Source organism: Hesperophylax consimilis, chromosome 21 (genome assembly GCF_061612785.1).
Source record: "Hesperophylax consimilis isolate HC1 chromosome 21, BYU_Hcon_1.0, whole genome shotgun sequence".
NCBI lineage: Eukaryota > Metazoa > Arthropoda > Insecta > Trichoptera > Limnephilidae > Hesperophylax > Hesperophylax consimilis.
The window spans coordinates 7810262-7828190 of record NC_142856.1 but is presented as its reverse complement, the minus strand read 5'-3'; the positions used below and the strand labels follow the sequence as shown (position 1 = coordinate 7828190).

Here is a 17929-nt window from a genome sequence, read left to right as displayed (position 1 = left end):
TTTCTCTAGAATTTTACCCAAGCAAGGAAGAAGACCGATTGGGCGATGATTCTTAAGCAGGGTACTCACCTAGAGTGTAGAATGTAATGTATCTGATACTGTATCAATCTGCAAGTGGGTACGGCTCGTCCACGGTAAGCACGTATCCAGCTACGACCTCCCGGATCCGCCTTTAGTGCTCGCTATGGTGCTCGCAGAACTTGAAAAAATGATGAAAACAGAACTTGAAAAAATATTTCACAGAACTTGAAAATGAACTTTGAAGAATTGTTCGAACCTCTGAAACAACCCGTCCTTAGTTAATATGTAGTGGGTCTTTTTTTATTTTTTATATTAACTCCACACAGGAGGCCCTGAAGAAAATAATTTCCCTCAGGGCCTATGTCATCTTTGGGGATGCTGTGTGGAGGGTCTTTTTGTGGAGAGGACGGAGTGAACATGGGTCTTGAAGAGTCCCATGTTGTAGGAGGGAGGAAACACAGAGGCCGGCAGTTCGTTCCACAGCCGAGCTGTTGAACTGAAGAACGAATCGTAGAAGCGACCCGTTCTCATGTGACAAATGTCAACCGTGTACAAATGTTGGGCGCGCGTTTGGCGTGTATCCCGACTACGCACCGGTGCCGAAGGGATCAATGACGCTAGTTCCTCAGAGCATCTTCCATTGTAATACCGATAGAACAAGGACAGCATACCTACCTGACGCCTGTGCTCTAAAGATTGCAGTCCGTTTGTCAAGATTGGGGAATCTATCAAACGGACCGCCCGTTTTTGCACAGAGTCAAGGGTTTTTTTCAGGTATTTAGCGGCTCCGGACCAGAGATGGCTGCCAAATTCGACAGTAGGGCGCACTTGCGATTTGTAAAGGGTCAGCAGTTGTGTACTATTAAAGTATCTGCGGGCCCTGTACAGTACGCCCAGCTTCTGAGAGGCCAACTTTACTCTGGCTTCGATGGAACCCCCGTACCTGAGCTGGTCACTTATAGTTACACCAAGCATATCAATGGAAGGCCTGTTCGGAAGATTGCTTCCGTTGAAGGAGACTAGATTATCATTTAGATCCCTTTTAGACGTAATCAGACAGGATTGGGTCTTTGAAACATTAAATACGACGAGATTATTTTTACCCCAGGAGGAAATACTCTCGAGATAGACGTCCATTCTCTGCTTCAAAGGCCTCCGAGTCTTTACCCGGTTTAGATATTAAAATTGTTACCGTAGGATTAAGTGGCAACAAATAAAAGTAAGGATTGGTTTATTATCCAGAAATAAAAAATATTTAAGACTACTAAAAATGTATTACCACAAAAAAGACACAATAAAAATAAAAATAAATTAATTAGCATCCTACTATATAAACCGTCTGGCAAAGGGCTTGCATAGGTAAAATGAAGGTGTGATACCAGTTCGATCTTGATGCAAAGTAGTAGATTCCAGTTCCTTACAGCAACTCCCAGTTTATAATTTATCCAAAAAAAAATAATTTAATCTTGTAGTCCAATGCAAAACAGCCTCACGCTGCCGGTCTCCAAAAGGGTCCCTCTTAACCAATGAGGATTGGCAGATGCCATCCGATTCCATCAGTCCAATGGTCAATGCCGCATATGCAAAGCTGATGCTCACAAAAATTGGCGAATGTGTTCATCGAACCTCAGCCAAGAGGAAATGCCCGCTGCTCTGGGCTGGTGATCAAAGAACGGCAACAACTTCCAATGCAAATCACAGATCCTTGCTCCTCAGGTTTGGCAACTCTCCAAGTCCAGAATTCCAGGGCTGTCAATTTGACCAATAGCAAAAGGTCCCACACACCAAGACCATAGATGTGATGTAAGTAAAGTGATGCACACACACCTTGTTACAAATCTTAAACGTAACAAAATTACATTTGCATGTTTAAATGCTTTTAGGAAAGGAAGTCGAGATGCATTGTAGATGGCTGTTAGGGCGCAGATGCCTTTAATAGGGAGCGATTTTACTACTTTATTTGATATGCCGTCTGGACTGGCAGCTTTATCTTAAGAGAGTTGATCATTTTTTTTGATTTCATTAGGTGTTGAGAATTTGATTGGCAAGCCATCAGGCTACTTTTGAATCCACCCTAAGGATGGAGTCATCATGGTCAGTTTTGGGGTAAATTGGGCTTCTGGACAGTTTCAAAAGGCTTCTGCCTTGTCTGCAGTATAGTTACTCTGTTTGGGCCTTGAAGGGGAGATAATCTGGTCTTTGGACGTCAGAGTTTTGGAGAGCTTCTTGTACACTGCTCTGTCACTTTCGAGGGACAATATATACTCATGCAAGCATTGGTTGCTAAAATCTTTTAGGGTTTGTAAATTTAATTTGACACATTGTCTAGTCATTGTGTTTCTATGCCTGTATAGAACTTAGCTCTTTTGGCAGCATTTTGAATTAGGAATTGGAGCTCAGTAGCTGCTTCAATGAGGGTTTGAGCAGTTTTTGAAAAAGGTTAGCGCCAGGATTATGAAGTTGAGGGGGCGAGGTGGGTCGGCTGGTTGACAAGCGTATTATTATTGATGTTAGGTTCTGGATTAGTTTTTTTCCCATTGATGCTGAGGTTGGGGCCGAGGGCCAGATATCTTGATTATGTTAGTAATCATTACACTGGCTCGCTAATGGATAATTTTGATAATTGTAGTTCCCGTTTCTGTTATTTACTAGATTATGTTTAGGATCTAGCTGGACAACCCATATAGTTTGCAGTATGAGGACCCTCACAGAGTGCACACTTCGCTGGGGTGTCTCTCGATTTTTTGCATTCCGAGGACTTGTAGGGCTCTGCGCACTTAACACAGCGCAGAGAGTTTAAAATTAAAAGGAGCCCCTTTTTGTTAGAATTGTGGCTCTAACCGCGCTACATAGAAAAAGGTCAGCCAAGGTTCGGCGGCCCATTACTGGCTTCTCATTGGTCGGACCTCCCTTAAAATCGTAACATGACTTGCCTCAGTCCCACTTTGTACCCACCACCTGCTGGCCATTTATTTATTGTTTATTGTTTACAAATTGTTTTCAGGAAAGTGTCAATCTTATAGCTAGGTACATAATGCAGGGTTCCGCGAATGTGGACAATCCCAAACAGTTTATTAATGTCACATCCGCGGATTAACATAGTACACAAAACAATATAAATTTAATGCTTGAAATACGATGACTAGCGTCAGATATAAAAAAAACAATACAAAATTCATTCTTAAAAACAGCTAGCGTCCGATATAAAAAAAAAAACATTATAAAATTTATTCTTAAAATATAACAATAATACCTACTAACGTCTTAACAGTTGATAAGTCACCGCAGAGATCTCTCATTGGTTATTAAATCTCCACCCGTACTGTTATTGGCCGAGTGTTTGAAATGAAACCAATCACGTTGACGGGAGCCCTGAGGGCAGTCAGCACGGAGGTCTCCGGAAGCAGCCATTGGGACCAACCTTGGAAAGCAGCACGGGAGCTAAAAAATAAAAGTTCAGTTTTAATCGAAACAATTTTCATGTCCCATTTTTAATAGAAAAATGAAAAATTTGTCCATATTTAACTTAATACACATTATCGGTGGCCCAGCACACACATATGTTAAGTTCAATTTAAAAAAACTGCATTTAACACATGTGTGTTCAGGGCCATTGTTATGGAAATTACACTTTGTTTCAACTTAATGACTACAAAAACACAACTATTTATACGCACAAAATAGGTTAATAGGTTCTTAGTTTGGGTTATTTAAATAACTTGTGCATTTGTAGATTGAAAAGAAACTTTCAATTTTGGAAACGGTATAAACTTTTGTTTTCCAGATTTGGGATTTGTATTTAAGTTTTTTACGCAGCCAGCAATTTGCGCGGCATTGTAAAAAGGACTAGTAATTCGTAAGCAGATTTTATTTTTGAAGACTAAAAAAAATAGGGATTATAATGCGAGTTGCCTGTATACTGTCAGATTAATTTGACAAATCACAGAAAGGGAGACGATCACGCCCTCTCCCCCTCCATGTAACTTGGTTTGCTGGCCTTTTCCTGATAGGGTGGTCTATTAATTTGGGCGTCTGATCAAGGATCATCAGAAAAAAAAAATCAGCACAAGGTCAGACTTACTTCTGGTCATCAGGGAAGTAGAGCAGCGCCAGCAGGCTGGAGTTGAAGGCCGCTTCCGCCGATAGGAAGGCGCTACGGGAGCCCTCCAGGGCGTCAATCAGCAGCCCGTTCCTCAGCAGCTCGTCCGTCTGCTCCACGTTTTCCACAGCATCGTATATGGACGCAGCCACCTCGTCTTTTATCACTATGCTGGATATCTCGCCTGGAATTCAAAATAATTAACGTTTTGTTTAAAAGTTCCGATTTTCAACATTATGGTCAATATATTTGGGAGGTTGCAGGTTCGATTACCACTTCAGCACAAAAATTTTAAGGTAGCCAATCCCCGACTTTTTCTCAACTAGTTTTTTCAATTTACAAAGATTAAAAATATGTTAAATAAATGTATTAGAAACTTTTTTATTTTCCAAAGAACTGATAGAGGCACACTTGACGCATTAACGGCTATTTTCTTTCCTGAAACAATGGTTATTAAAATAAAATTATTCGGAATCGCTGGGCACCCTTAATAAGTTTTTTTTAAATAAAACCTTTTGATTCACCTCTATTACTATCAAAGGAAACTATCTGCACTTGAGAAATTATAATTTTTAATCACGTAAAATTCGCTTTCGTTATATGGGGATGACAGCTATTTAAAATAATTTCTGTTGATGACATTTTCTTATGTTGGTATTCCTATATTAGCTGTAGTTCGAAACTTTGCAGCGGGAGAAATAAATATTCAACTTTGCAAATAGGCAAAACATACATAGATAGCAGTTTCAATTTATTAAAAGATTAAAATAACTATTTAGATGGTAAAAGATGCGTTAAAGTCCATTTATTTTAAATTAATGTTAAGTTTGGAGGTTAGGAAAGGCGCATAAATTATTTAAATAACCCAAACTAAATCCTATTTTGTGCGACGGCCCCATAGTAAGCGTTCAAAGATGGTTTGAAAAAAGGAGATAACGACAATAATTAAGCGAAAATATTTAATAAAACACGACTCCTTTGAAATAGAGCAAAAATCTCTCGCAATTTAAAGATACACTGTGATTTTTTTCAGGACTGTAACATATTAAATAACAGAACTAAACGTGTTTTTAATAATTTTCGGAGCTTACTTTGCGATTTTTTTCTATCGAGGGAATTTCAAATAATTAACGTTTCGTCATAACAAATGTATGGAGATTATCTTAAAAAATAACATATTTTTTTAGAACTTGGAAACCTGCAGAGTAAAAGAAACTTGTCATAAATCGGTATAAATTGGAATTGCGGGTGCTTGAACCTCCGACTTAGGGCCCGTTCCCACTTCCGTTTTCAAATCGGAGGCGGGTCCCGTTTTAAAAACGGATGGCCAATGGCCCTGTTCACACTACCGTTTTAAAAACGGATCCGTTTTAAAAACGGACCATACTCTACGAAAAAAAATAATTGTCGATTCAACAAAAACATGTTATTTGCTCATTCTTCAGTAATGGTGCGCAATGGACGACAATGAAGCTCTTGTTGTCATGTTGTACTTATTAAAAAGAAGGAAATAAGTGAAAAGAAAATGTTGGGTACACCCAATCATAGCCGAATGATTTTCTGTAGGAATTTTCCAAGTGTTAATTGGTGAGTTGAGAAGTGATGAACTAAAGTTCTTTAATTATTTTAGAATAATAATGATTGGATTATTTATATAGCGCCGTTTTCACCATGAAAAATCACCTCAAGGGCGCTTAATGGCTTAAGAGAATGTCTATCACTTCCTTTAACCATCTACTGGAATGAGTTTCAGAGAGCTTAACATATCAAAATACAAAATTGAGAAAGTGCATTTGTCCTGAAGAAAGGCTATCGATATTTTAAAGTAAGAAAACAATAACAACTCAAATATTTTTATTATGTGTTTATTTAACTAATACGCTCTTCCGTGCATCTCATTAAAGCTTTAAAATTTAAAAAAAGTAAACTTAAAAAAATAAAAATAAAAATTTTGATGTACAAAAGTTGTGTACACCAAGTGTTTTGTTTTTATTTAGTTAAAGATAAAATATTACCATACTCTTTCTTCGACCAGTGGTATTAAATTTTCGGGATTTATTTCCTTATCCATTATTGTAGTTTTGATTTATTTACTTAACAAAATAACCAAATACAAGCACGCAGCGTGCCTGCTTCCTTGCGACAGGGAGCGGGCGGGGAGGGGTCGGGGTTTGGCGGGGACTCTGCCGGAACGACTGGACGACAAGTGTGAACAGCTCCATACAACACTATGAGCGAGCGTGTTCCGACACGATTTGAAAACGGACGCGCTGCGTAGGCGAACCATCCGACAAAAAATGTCGGATCCGTTTTCAAATCGTGTCGGACAAGTGTGAACAGCTCCATACATCCACTACAGCCACTAGGGCATCCGTTTTTAAAACGGGACCCGCCTCCGATTTGAAAACGGAAGTGGGAACGGGCCCTTAAATAGTTGTCTCCATTGGATAATTAAGTATAAATCAAGTGTTGTTTTTTCAAGAGCCTTTGCATGCAGCGCAATTCGACAATATATTTCAGAGTATTACGCAATTAAAAATAACGAATTTCGCAAGGATTGTGAAATTCCTGAGTACCCGGCGTTGCTAGGGGCTAACCTTGCAAATAGACAGACATGCCATCGCGGACTTTTCTCTAGGCCTTTTTAAGATATACAATATCGCAAATCTTCAAAGCGATTACAACATTTTTTTTTCACATAAAAGTGTCAAATTTGTGCAATATTTTTGCATATGTGTACGATGTGTAGCGAACATAATATAGAATTCAAACAGGCGAAATCGTGTAATTACCGGAGTGATTTCAATGTATGATGAAATATCAATATTTTAAAATGTACAACAACTTACTTGAATAATTTAAAACGCAATTAAACATATCCTTTCCATTAGGGTTGAACAGGTGGCGTTATTGTTTCATTTAAATACACTTTTAGCAAGTTAAGTTTTAAAATTATTGAACGAATTATGTGTTAGCGCCCGTACACATTTAGACAATAAAGCCAATATATTATTAAATAAGAACATAATAATTTTGGGTGATTTTAACTTAAATAATAAACCCGAAGACGTCTTAACTGATTTTTCGTATTTCACAAACTCGAATGGACTGACGCAGTACAATAAAGTGAAGAACAGTAGCGATAACATTCTCGATCTTATCCTTAGTAATATAAATGTGTGTGACGTGATGAGAAGCGAGGAACCACTGGTGAATGAAGACCAGCATCACCCGACGCTGGACATTTCCGCGCGCCTATCAAGAGCGGTTCGGTGCAGACGAAGACCCCGCCAAAACGATCGCCGCGCCCCCCGCGGGCCCCCGCCTTCGCTCCACAATTATAATTTCCACCAATTTAATTATAAGCGAGCAAACATAGAACTGTGCAATAATATTCTTTCGCATTTTGATTGGACATTTTTGTACACCATAAAATCTGTAGACGAAGCAGTGAAATATTTAAACAATGTACTGTTTAGTATTTTTGAATTATGTATACCAAATAACAAACCCAACATCACAAACGATGTATATCCGATATGGTTCAATAAGAGCATTATAGATAAACTGAAAAGAAAGGAATCGCTCAGAAAAAGATATCTATTGCACAAAAAGCAATCCGATTATCTGATATTTTCAGCGAGTAGATCCGAGCTAAAATCTGAAATAAAATTTGCTAAAAAACAATACATGGAAAATGTTCAGAATGGGATCAAAGACGACATAAAGTTTTTCTGGAACTATATTAGGTCACAAAAAGTTAACCCAACCTCACCGACATGCTTGATTGAGGAAGGCGTAACTTTTACTAACCCTAACACAATTGTAAATAAGTTTGCTGACTATTTTCATTCCGTCTATAGTCAAGTAACCCCTAAACTTGAAACCAATTTCCCAACAGCATCACCCTGGAACGTTGGAGATATCTCACTCGGATTGACCAACATCCAGGAAATAGAAACTTGTATCCGGAATCTCCGACCTGATAAGGCTACTGATCCGGACGGTATTCCTCCTTCAATAATTATAAAAATCTCTCCAAATATCTGTGTTCCCCTTGCGTACATATTTAATCTCTGCATCATGTCTTCCACATTTCCACAGTGTTGGAAACTAACGAGGGTCAGCCCCATTCACAAAGCTGATGAAAAGACTGACGTCAGAAATTATAGACCAGTTGCAGTACTGTCAACAATTCCAAAAATTTTTGAAATGATTATCTGTGATAAAATCAGTCCACAAATCACGCCTTTCTTAAGAGGTAATCAACATGGCTTCTTACCGAAGAAATCAACGGTAACCAACTTACTCTCTTTCTCTCGACGGGTAGCACAAGGCCTAGACTGTAGGCATCAGACGGACGTAATTTACACGGACTTCGCAAAGGCATTTGACCGAGTAGATCACGATATTCTAATAAAAAAGATGCATAAAATAGGTTTTAATCAACCCTTACTGACATTTTTTGCGTCATATTTAAAAGATAGAAGTCAGTATGTAAATATAAATGGATACGACTCCCATAAGTTCGCAGCTCTGTCAGGAATTCCTCAAGGATCGAATCTCGGTCCCATGTTATTCCTCATTCTGATTGATGACATTCAGGATTGCATACGTCACAGCTCATGTCTACTATTCGCAGATGACATGAAACTGATGAAGGAAATCGAATCAGATTATGATTATTCGAAACTGCAGGCCGACCTCGATTCAATCATTATATGGTCGGTAGAAAATAAACTTAACTTCAATATTAAAAAATGCGTTGTTATGACTTATAGTCGTTCACAAAATCCGGTATTCTGCCAGTATAGAATGAATGGTGAAGTACTTACACGCGTAAACATCATCAAGGACCTTGGGGTGATCTTTGATCCCAAGCTGACATTTTCAAACCACATAGTCCAGCTTACCTCGGCTTGCTCCAAAACTCTTGGTTTTGTAATTAGAACTTGCAAACAATTCAATAACATAGAAGCAATGACCTCCATGTCAACGGAGTGGTCAGAAGCAAGCTGGAGTACGCCAGTACTGTCTGGATACATTATCAACTTAAATACATAAATATGATTGAACAAATTCAAAAAAAATTCCTAAGGTATGTTTACATGCGATCATACGGAATATATCCGAAATTCATGCATCACGTGGAACTGCTAAAGGAGACAAATTACCAAAGCCTGGAGACTGGGCGTAATGCCGGACTCATGGTATTTGAATTAAAGTTACTAAAAAACCTTATCGATTGCCCATATCTCCTGTCATGCTGTGGATTATTCGTTCCTGATAAATACTGTCGAAATCGTAGCCACGACCTATTCTGTATACCGCAGGGTCGGACAGATGTCATTGCCCGACATAGCATGACAAGAGGTATGACCTTACTAAATGCCCTACCAGCGGATATAGATGTGTTTAATATCACTATACCATGTTTAAAAAAATATATGTACATGTATTGTTAGTTTTAATAAAATTGTACCATAATTGGACTTACCTGTCTGTCGTACTATAAAAAAAAAAAAAAAAAAAAAAAAAAAAAAAAAAAAAAAAAAAAAAAAAATATGAACATGAATAAGCAGTTTTGTCCGAATGAAAACTCAAATCTTTCAAATAACGCACGCAAATACAATTTGGGATAGAATTACCGGTACAGTAGGTATTGTATTTGTATGCCTTTCTTGAAAGGCAGTGGTTTTTATATGGACAAAATTATTTATTCATATTCACATCGCGTATTTATAGGCAAAAACAAATAATGTAACTTGCAAAACATATATAAATTAAATCATTGAATTTGCGCAATCTATGGCAAGAACAGATTACGAATTCACTTTAAGTTTTCCGTAATATTAAATTCGTCAATCACCAAAAATACAATTTGTGCAATCTTTTACAGTAGACACTTTGATTCGAAGTATAGTTTAACTTATTGCATAACTTAAACATGAAGACAATAATTGACAATGTATTTATAAATAAATAAATAACTCACGTGCTACCCCGGGGCGCGTTCACCGATTCGGATCTGTCCGAAGCCAAACAGCAAATTGTCAAATGAAATGAACGCTACTATCAAAAATGTAGGCGGCTACCCCCTCTCTTTTCCACTTCGAACGTCTGTTCGTATTTTTTTGTTGGTGCCGTGAATTATGTTGCCATTACACAGTGGCCCATCGATAGTCCATTATAGTGGCCACTATGATTGGCCATCGATGGGCCACTGTGTGGAGGACGTACTGGCCTCGGATGGCTTAATAAGCCATAATATGGTGGCGTCTCGATGGTATGAGATGGCCTCCGAGGGTTTTTTTCCGCAGGACTGCAGATATATGTATATCAATTATGGCACAGTGGACCGCGTTTTTCTCACTACTCAGTGCCCGTCTGACCATGATCGGGAGTTCCAGCTTGTTCAGAAACTACGTAAAATTTTCCGTTTTCAACCTAATGGCGCTATCTTGGTCAAATGAGGAAGCTATAAAATGGTTTAATATATATTATGTAAGTAAACTTATTGTTTAATTGACACATTTTTTGTTTATCATAATTCCTTCTTTTTTCCCAGTTCTGCTTTCTGTTTGAATTGAAAAAAAAAATTGAATAGCAGAATAACATCATTGAATTGAATGACAGTATTTTTAATTGGATAACACCACTTTATCTCATTGAAATTATTGATACCAACTCAATGTTTAAATATAAACCTAAAAAATATTTAAAAACACTTATTGTATATTTAAGTAGTTGCATTTTATCAAAACTGCTTATCTTATATTGTTATATATTTTTCTTTTTAAATCTGGACTTAAATGTTTTACGTCGTTATTAATTGGTAAATGATATAAAAAAATCATTACACTGTAAAATACGAATGCATAAAGACTGTTTATAACGTAAATAAAATAAATATTATTTTCATCGAAATTCTTTAAAAATTATTACGATTTTCAACTCTGATAACACAAACGGTGCGATGATAATATTATATAATATTTATTAATTATTATTGTTGTCTTATAATTTTGGGAGGTCAAAAACCAATTGGCCCAAGGGAAGAACCGCCTCTGGGCTATCGATGGGCCACTGTGTGCAGGCAGCATTAGAATTTATAAATTGTCATTTAAAAACGATTAAAACACCCTGTTTTGTTGGTACGACTGAATATTTTCCGGCGGATTTTAAAATGTCACGATCAAGTCAGTGCTGTCAGTGGTTAATTTATAATTTTTGGTTTGAACAGTTTACAAAGAGTTGTAGTTTTAGTTTTTTTATTTTCTTTATTCATAACATAAGTTATTGTGCATAGTTTTTAACATGCTTTTCTGCTACCACACTGGGCATATACCCGTATTATGGTAATCGAAATAGTCGGTAGTTGTGAATGGTTCTCGATCATTGTTGATGATTTGTGTTATTTTACCGCAAGCATATTAAATAAAGGGATTAGACTATTTTAAACAGTGAAGTTTACTTGAATTTTGAATTGGTAAGTAGATTTTGTATTTATAAATATTGCGCGGCGTCATAACAGTAAAAAAAACTTGATTTATTACCATGGTGTTTGTTTGATTAAAACGGTCTTAAACCAGGCTAAAGACCGGCTTTAGCACACCGACGTTGAACCGATGTGTAAGATTCTAATTAGTACAGCCAAACCCCCTTACTTATAAACGCGATGTAAATATTTCACATTCCATAAATTCAGAACAGCAAAGAACTTGACTTATTACCATGGAGTTTGTTTGGTTACAATGGACTTAAGCCAGGGTAAAAGCCGGGTTTACCACACAAACGCAGAACGGGCGTGTTAGAATCTAATTAGTAAGACCGTAATGTTTAAAAAAGTTCAAATCTTATTTGGCATTTCAAAAATAATCAACAAGTTGAAACACATCAATGCAAAGTTTAATACTTTCTGTAAAACTGATTTGTTATACTTCTTTATATTTAATTTTGAAATACGTCTTTACTTCGTTTATTTTCAACAAAATCTTTATTATATATTAGATGATTTGTTAAATCAAATTTGTACTTCTTTTTTATCTTTATACCGCCAATGTATGATAATATATAGTTATCTTGTTCAATTACAAGAAGTCTTGCGCTTCGTGTTTTGCCTGAAACGCAAGACAATAATTCAGGGTAACATTAAATTAGTGTAGTAAAAATATACTAATGTTGTTGACGCTATCAGGAATTGAACCTTTTTGCATTTTTAAATACCTGTGCCTTATTCCGTTGTTGTTTTATTTCAGATGATTTACAAGAACATGAAGGGAAGGTGTTGCAGTGTGATTAGATATAAATCAAACTACCGCTCACAACATGGAAGTGTATCCACATTTGCCCTTCCGAAAAACTGATGTTCTATGGAAAAAACTGCTTAGTAGGATTCTTTCTTCTCTGGAATCAAAAATCCCCATGTTTGTATTAAACATTTTGATAAATCAATAATCATGGTCTTTAACCCACCATGCCTGAATATGGTTCTACAAAATCCCGACGGTCCATCGTATACACGATATCTAGATAATTGATTGTACAATTTCATTAATATTTTTTTAAATCCTTAACCTTTTAAACGCGTTAATTTGCTCCGTTTTATCTATACCCATACGCGGTACATATTTTCAAATACCTATGCACGCAATTAAATGTCAAATTATAGCATTCTAGCATGATTTATTGGACTATATAGACAGAACAGATTATTCTCCACAATATGATAACAAATCCTCGTGTGTCAACACTCTTAGATGTTTATAAAAACAAAAACATAAAATTTCATACAAAGACGTACCGTATCTTTTGAATGTGGTCCCGCCATTCACTCAGCGTGTGTGTACTTAGGCCACTGCGTTGATAGACACAAGTGGAACACCATGAGCACTTATCATTTTTTGTTATGAAAACTTTTTCTAAAACTGGACACTTAAATTTTATGTCACTTAATATAATAATAAAATTGAACTAACGCCATCCGTTGACAAAATTGTAAACTATAGCACTCGAAGGCGCAAAAAGGCTCACTTGATTATCGATGTTTTTTAATGAAATACAATTTTATTATTGAGAAATTCTTGTAGATGTCAGCATCGTGATAGTTCTACAAATGTTCAAGCGAGCGGGAAATAAATTTATGTCGAAAGACCGCTGGAATATCGGCTTTCAAAGTTTCCGTATGAACTGTTGATACAGCCGCGTGTGAGTATGGACTTTTTGCCGTAACAACAGTTGATACGGCCGCGTGCAAAGAGTTAAGAAAATACCAATGAAATATTTGTTTTCATAGTATTGAAAAAATTGTTTTTGATAAATATTAGTACAAATCGCATTGTCCGCTAGTGTATCGTTCAGGTTTCGATACCATTCTTCTCGTCTTCTCTTTATGTTATTGTGTCATTTTATTTGTTTTAGTTTAACACACCCAGATAGCTACGCGGTATAGCCCGTATCATACATGCGAAGGAGCGAGACAGTTATACTGTTATGTGTACTTTCCTCCAATTATGCGCTGCATTTGTTTCTTATAATTCAGATCTTTAGATATCGGCGTCGGTCAGTTCTTACCTTTTTGAAGAACACACATGTTTTGTTTCCGAGGTTCTAAAACATTCAATTTAAAATAAAAGTAATGTGGAGTTTAGTTCTTTTTTAAAAAAAATAATTTTTTGTTTACAGTTTTTTTAATTTTTATCTGTAGAACTCCCTTTAAAAGTTTTTATTTCTAAATTATTGTTATACTGTTATTTAATAAAAATAATATTCTTTATGCATTTTTTACACGTTAAACGTGTTTTATGTTGTTTTAAGCCTAAATATATAGATAGACCACCACACAACCTTGTCTTGCTTGGCACACACTCCTTGCTTCATGTATATTCATACAATGCCTCAAACATTTATCTTCTGTTATTCTGACTCTTGACCGGACTCAAGTATAGGATTAACTTGATCGTGCCATGTCTTCCTCTCTCGCTCCTACTTATACCATTCACATCCGCAGCGCACATCTTAATCGTTTCAATGTAATGAGCAAAATTCATAGATTTATTTGCTAGTCAGCGTGTATATTGTATGTTACTGTTAGTACTAGTGTTACATAACCTAACAAAAACACATTTTCCAGTTGATTTCCGTGTTTCAACTGGTTGAGGGAGATCTTTTTATCTCTCCAACAGGACTCTCTTGTACCATCGCCTCGAACTGCAGTGAGAGGGATGGATTAAACATCCGTCACTCCTGATTCCAAGCACTGTTTGGCTTCAAATTGGTGGTCTTTCACCAGGGCGATACTGAGAGTATAGATCTAAAACCCTGGAACATTCTACAATGCTGCGAATATACTACTAGTAGTTCTGTGAACAATTTATTGACCAAGGGTCCAGAATAGTTTGATTCTAATTCTTTCTTATTGAATAATTAAAAACCAAAATTTCCTCTCAAATCATAAGATTTGTTTGTAGGTACTTAAAAACCTACCTAATTAATTACAAAGAATAGGTATACATATTTTATTTCACATTTTTAATTTGTCTAAAGAAATGTCACTATATCAATGACAAGTCTTTTTCCAAACATTTTTTATTCAGACAGGTAGGCACTATAATATTGAAAAGCTCATTCAAATTAAGCCATCTAGTCAAAGTAACGCTTGCTTGAATATCAAATTGGATGCAGCAGATTTTCAGAACCAGAAACGAAATTGAAATGCCAAGTCAATAATATTTTATTTGTTTTAATTAAATGTGAAAAAGCACAATTTGCCAATTAAAATAGCAATAATTTGTCTGAACACTTTTCTTGACTAATTACTTTTCAAAAGTGTCCTGTTTGAAAACTGCCATGATTGTCAAGTGAAGATTTCTATTATTCCGACCTTACGCGCCGTGTAATATTTACACCACGTGTATAAGGGTGGAAGTGTTCAATTTCTTAAAATATTTGTTCATTTCGACATGAACGAGGTAACGAACTAGCGGCCCGGAAGATAAGCAAGTAGGGATGGGAGGGCAGAACACTGTGGGAACTGCGGCGATGTCTGCAACTGACTGATGGTATGTCGGTGCTGTAACCGTGTAACTCGCCACAAACATTCATGCACACAGTGTTACGTACATGTGAAGGTGGTTTAGATTCATCTGTACACTATAAGAATGGAATTGTATGTAAAAAATATATCGATGATTGTTCCTTCCACGGATAGTATATTCCCCACATAATTGCCAACAATGAATACTCTTAACAATAAATAAATTTAGATCTGCATAGCCCGCTCCATAAAAGTGGTGGAACACCCTTCAAGTAAAAGGGGCGAGAAGAACCTTTTGAAAATTACATTTTTACAAACTAAGTCGAGTGAGGTATTGTTTACTATGTTTAAATTCACGCGGGCAGTAGAAATTAAAATTTGCAAAATATGCGTAATAAACAGCGATATGCAGCTCCTATTTCAAGTCTTCTGATATGGTAACTCCTTTGTCTTGTTGTAACGTCACTGCTTTTAGAGTTGTTCCATTAAGTTTGTATGCGTGCCTAGATCATGTAGAGATATCTATGAAATTTCTTCTAAACTCTCTGAGGGAATACTTTACCTGTTGTGGATTCCAATTTACTGACCCACTTTCAAGAGAGCCAAGGATACCGACACATTTGACCACTCCAACGCGTCAGTGATAGTCTTTTTCTCCCGCCAAACACTTTCTAGGTGACCGCGATTTCCACCAGGTATCATTCATCATTAAAAACTGGTTTTTTGTGCTGTGTAGAAACTGGTGGCCATCTAATAGCTCGGTGTGGCAAGCTGAACCCTTTGTGTGCGTGGGCAAGTCTCTGACCAGCATCAAGGAGTGGATCGCTGAGAAGGCGAACAAGCACTGCCTGGTTGGCGCCTCCGAGGGCCGCCTGCACACCTTCATCATCGAATTGATTTAAATCATAATACATCGAAGGCAAATTGATTTAATCTGTGGACATAATATAAGGTAAATTGATTTCATCCAAGGACTTAAAATGGTTCATAATATAATCCATGGACCGGTCGGTGACTGAGTTGACATCACCATAAAGTCAAAACATCAAATTGATGGTTTTGCCAGTATGCCCATGATATTTGAATTGAATATAATACACATAATGTTCTAGACAATGGTGGAAACCCAGACTATGCTAGCTAGAGGAGGTCAGTTGTAAAATCCTGATGTTCGCCATTTGAAATTGGTTATTGCTGATGGAAAAGTTTTTCCATCATTTTCCTCAGGGCCTATGCTTCTTTGAAGATGCTGTGTGGAGGGTCCTTGTGAGGGAAGGAGATAGTGACTGGATTTTGAATACATTCATATTGTAAGAATGGGGAAACAGAGTACGGAAAATATAATACCTCCAACTTCTGACATTTCCGATACATTCTGATGGAAACATGCTGTACTGGTGCTTCCTAGTGGCATGAGTTGTGCGCCTTACCTACTTACGCCCCTACTGCTGCTTTTGCTCATACATAAAAAAATATTAAAGCGGCTATTAACTCTGTCTTTTATGGTTTAGAAAAGTAATAAAAAAATTATTATCACTAATTCTTTTTATATAAGTTTCTAACTATAACAAGGGATAGGTCGATTCAGGCGGTTGCTGACAGTTTCACCTCTTCCTCGCACTCCATAAATGCTGGCGTCCCACAGGGATCGGTTCTGTCTCCGTCTTTGTTTTTGTTGCACATCAATGACCTTTTGACATGTGCACCGATTCATTGTTACGCGGATGACAGTACAGTTCATGATAGCTTTTTGTTTGACAAGCCCCTAAAGGGCACACAAACTCCAACGGCTCGGAGGGCTTTGAAGCAGAGAATGGACGGTTATCTCGAGAGTATTTCCTCCTGGGGTAAAAATAATCTCGTCGAATTTAATGTTTCAAAGACCCAATCCTGTCTGATTACGTCTAAAAGGGATCCAAATGATAATCTAGTCTCCTTCAAAGGAAGCAATCTTCCGAACAGGCCTTCCATTGATATGCTTGGTGTAATTATAAGTGACCAGCTCAGGTACGGGGGCTCCATCGAAGCCAGAGTAAAGTTGGCCTCTCAGAAGCTGGGCGTACTGTACAGGGCCCGCAAATACTTTAATAGTACACAACTGCTGACCCTGTACAAATCGCAAGTGCGCCCTACTGTCGAATTTGGCAGCCATCTCTGGTCCGAAGCCCCTAAATACCTGAAAAAAACCCTTGACTCTGTGCAAAAACGGGCGGTCCGTTTGATAGATTCCCCAATCTTAACAAACGGACTGCAATCTTTAGAGCACAGGCGTCAGGTAGGTATGCTGTCCTTGTTCTATCGGTATTACAATGGAAGATGCTCTGAGGAACTAGCGTCATTGATCCCTTCGGCACCGGTGCGTAGTCGGGATACACGCCAAACGCGCGCCCAAAATTTGTACACGGTTGACATTTGTCACATAAGAACGGGTCGCTTCTACGATTCGTTCTTGATTTCAACAGCTCGGCTGTGGAACGAACTGCCGGCCTCTGTGTTTCCTCCCTCCTATAACATGGGACTCTTCAAGACCCATGTTCACTCCTTCCTCTCCACAAAAAGACCCTCCACACAGCATCCCCAAAGATGACATAGTCCCTGAGGGAAATTATTTTCTTCAGGGCCTCCTGTGTGGAGTTAATATAAAAAAATTTAAAAAAAACTTGGTGAAATTTAACCAAGTTCAAATGTAACATTGTCATCAAATAGCCAAACAGCGAAATTTTTATTTATTTCGACATTGAGGGGTCTCCGTTAAACACAGATTGTAGATGGGA

The 17929-nt window shown here is 37.3% G+C and overlaps 1 protein-coding gene across 1 annotated transcript in view; it reads right to left on the bottom strand.

Moving 5' to 3' along the window:
• Nucleotides 1–17929, bottom strand: part of LOC149413576 (fatty acid-binding protein-like) — a 35505-nt gene that overhangs the window by 16821 nt on the left and 755 nt on the right. The window contains exon 2 of the mRNA XM_089644630.1: nt 70–199. The gene's annotated coding sequence lies outside the window, so the exon portion shown is untranslated. The remainder of the gene's footprint in view (nt 1–69; nt 200–17929) is intronic.